General features: G+C 39.0%; 1 protein-coding gene across 1 annotated transcript in view; it reads left to right on the top strand.

Moving 5' to 3' along the window:
• LOC122258049 (15-hydroxyprostaglandin dehydrogenase [NAD(+)]) overlaps positions 1–2,500 on the top strand; it is a 27,712-nt gene that overhangs the window by 12,022 nt on the left and 13,190 nt on the right. The window lies entirely within an intron of this gene.

The following is a 2,500-nucleotide window of genomic DNA, read 5'->3' as shown; positions in this document are numbered from 1 at the left end:
CTCTCTCTCTCTCTCTCTCTCTCTCTCTCTCTCTCTCTCTTTCTTTCTTTCTTTCTCTCTCTCTCTCTTTCTCTCTCTCTCTCTCTCCCTTTCTCTTTCTATCTATCTATCTATCTATCTCTCCCCTCTCTCTCTCTCCCTCTCTTCATCGCCAATAATTTTCCTCTTAACAGCTCCTTTCACAATCGTCGCCACGCGGTGTGTCACCATATCGCTATTTCCCTTCAGGTTTCTCACGCCACACGCGCGTTCTTGTTCTTGTTATGTCCGTCTGTCTGTCTGTCTTTCTGTCTATCTGTCTCTGCCACTGTTTCTGTGTCTATCTGTCTGTATGTCTGTGTGTTTCTGTCTCTGTGTCTCTGTTTCTCGGTCTCTTTGGTTCTCTTTTTCACTCACTCACTAACGCACGCACTCACTCACTCACTCACTCACTCCCTCCCTCACTCACCCACTCATTCACTCACTCACTCACTTACTCACTCGCTCACTCACTCACTCACTCACTCACCCACTCACGCACTCCCTCATCCACTCACTCTATCTCTCCCTCTTACTATTAAACACACACACACACACACACACACACACACACACACACACACACACACACACAAAGAGAGAAAGAGATTCCACTCCTCCCGCTGCCTGTCACTCATCACTTAGCATCCATTCTCATTATCGCCCCTCCTCGATCACCTCCCATCCATCACCAATAATCTCTCATCTCCTCATTTATTTCACCCACTCTCCCCTCCTCCTTAGCTAAGCACGTTCTTTGTGATATCAAGAATACCATTTTTTCATTAATTCCAGAAGGTCAGTATTTACCATTTCCATTAATTCCAGAAGGTCATTATTTACCATTTCCATTAATTCCAGAAGGTCAAGCATACCATTTCCATTAATTCCAGAAGGTCAAGAATACAATTTTTTTCATTAATTCCAAAAGGTCAGTATTTATCTCTGATACAAACACGTCCTTCTTAGTCTTCATAATATTTATTCGCTTCGGCGGGACACCGCGTCTTTCACGAGCAAAAAGGTGTAAACTAAGAGTCAGTGTGTTCAGATTTAGACCATTTTTCATCGGATTTTTATTTTATTTTTAATTTTTTTAATTATTATTATTATTTTTTAATGGATGTTGGATCTACGTATTGCTTCAGGGAGTCTCATTATTATGATCATTTTTCTTAAAGAAACGAAGGAGAAGGCGGAGACGTATATCTCAAGATTATATATATGTCTCTTTAGGTCTCTGAGGACTGGGTGTAATAGACCACATTCACGGTACAAGCACATTCACGGTACAAGCACATTCACGGTACAAGCACATTCACGGTACAAGCACATTCACGGTACAAACACATTCACGGTACAAGCACATTCACGGTACAAGCACATTCACGGTACAAGCACATTCACGGTACAAGCACATTCACGGTACAAGCACATTCACGGTACAAGCACATTCACGGTACAAGCACGGACCACATGTAACGATAATGGTCTTTTTGTATTTATTTGGACTCGTGAATGATAGAATATAAATATTAATTCAAGATACATATTTAAAAATAGTAAGAATATTTTGGTAATTAATTTTTTTGTAGTAGAGGAATTTTCACTTCGAGTGACATTGCCAAAGCTCTTGGTGTCTCTGTTTTAAAAAGAATACTATAAAAAAAGAAAAAAGAAAGAAAAAAAATGAACGAAAACGAAGAAAATTATGAAAGAGGAAGATGAAGAAGAAGACAAAGAAGAAGAAGAAGAAGAAGAAAATGATAAAAGAAGAAGAAGAAGAAGAAGAAAATTATAAAAAAAGAAGAAGAAGTAGTAGAAGTAGTAGTAGTAGAAGAAGAAGAAGAAGAAGAAGAAGAAGAAGAAGAAGAAGAAGAAGAAGAAGAAGAAGAAGAAGAAGAAGAAGAAGAAGAAGAAGAAGGAGGAGAAGAAGAAAAAGAAGAAGAAAAAGAAGAAGAAGAAGAAGAAAGAAGGCAACAACAACAACAACAACAAGAAATAGAAGACGAAAAAGAAGTAGAAGAAGAAGAAAGAGAAGAAAAAGAAGAAGAATATGATAAATGGCGAAGAAGAAGAACAAGAAGAAGAACAACAACAACAATAACAAAACATAGGAGACAAAGAAGACGAAGAAGTAGAAGAAGAAGAACAACAATAACAACAAAACATAGGAGACAAAGAAGAAGAAGAAGAAGTAGAAGAAGAGGAAGACGAAGAAAGCAGCTTAAGCCTAAGACGGCCTGCGCATCTGGACACGATCGCTCCACAAAAACAAAAAAAAAGGGAAGCTATGTTTACTCAAATCTCTAAACAAAATCCTTGCTCTACTCCGATGTTTTTTTTTTCTTGTATGTGGGGGGGGGGGGGTTCAGGAAGGGGGGGGGGGGGGGGGGGGTATCAGTATCATCATACTATTATCATCATCGTATCCGTAAAGACAGGCAGGTGGGTGATAAGGAAACATTCCTTTTATCCTGAG

Source organism: Penaeus japonicus, unplaced genomic scaffold (assembly GCF_977035675.1).
Source record: "Penaeus japonicus unplaced genomic scaffold, GWHDUDI00000001_assembly GWHDUDI00000035, whole genome shotgun sequence".
Taxonomy (NCBI): Eukaryota; Metazoa; Arthropoda; class Malacostraca; order Decapoda; family Penaeidae; genus Penaeus; species Penaeus japonicus.
This window is presented reverse-complemented; position numbering and strand designations above follow the sequence as displayed.